Below are 729 nucleotides of genomic sequence, written 5' to 3'. Positions count from 1 at the left end.
TTATAAGTTGGGAATAGTTGCCCTATATCCACAATAAAAACATGTCAGTATTTTATGTGAATTCCTTAGAGTTAAATATACAGGCCGTGCTCATGGCCTGGGGGCCAGGAATTCCAAGCACTGAGGATGCTAAGTCATTTACCTTCAGTTTGGGGTGGAAAAGTAGGAAATGAAGTCCTCCTGAAGTCAAGGAGAAAAATGGAGATTTAAAAAAAAAAAATGGACATTTCCTTAACAAGTAACTTCATGCAAAGAAACATACACACACTTTTACCCACATGCACGCGCACACACACACACACACACAAACATACACAAAAGAAAATCTCAATTCCTGGATACATATGTTTATAATTTTGTAAATAAAACCACCCTTTTAGTACACAGGAATTGGATTAAGTGATTTTGAGCTTAAGATATTTAAACCTACAATGATTGTTAGTTGAGATTACTATCATGACAGTCTGAGGTAATTTGAATCATAGGTGCTCACATTCATCATGAAAGCGTGGTCTACACCCCTACCAACATCTTTCCTATGCAAATGACTGCAGATTGAAACACTCATCAATAGGTGCTATAGTCTGCAAATAGTTTCCTTGTCGGCTTGGCAACTGTGACTCATGCTGTCCGACAAGTGAAAAGAAAACCGCAGTCAGCAGCTATTCAGCAGCAAATCATTAATTAATTACATTTTAATGAACCTTAAGCGGCTACTGCGGGAGCCTT

Source organism: Tupaia chinensis, unplaced genomic scaffold (assembly GCF_000334495.1).
Source record: "Tupaia chinensis unplaced genomic scaffold, TupChi_1.0 Scaffold000674_1, whole genome shotgun sequence".
NCBI classification, from domain to species: Eukaryota; Metazoa; Chordata; class Mammalia; order Scandentia; family Tupaiidae; genus Tupaia; species Tupaia belangeri.
This window is presented reverse-complemented; position numbering follows the sequence as displayed.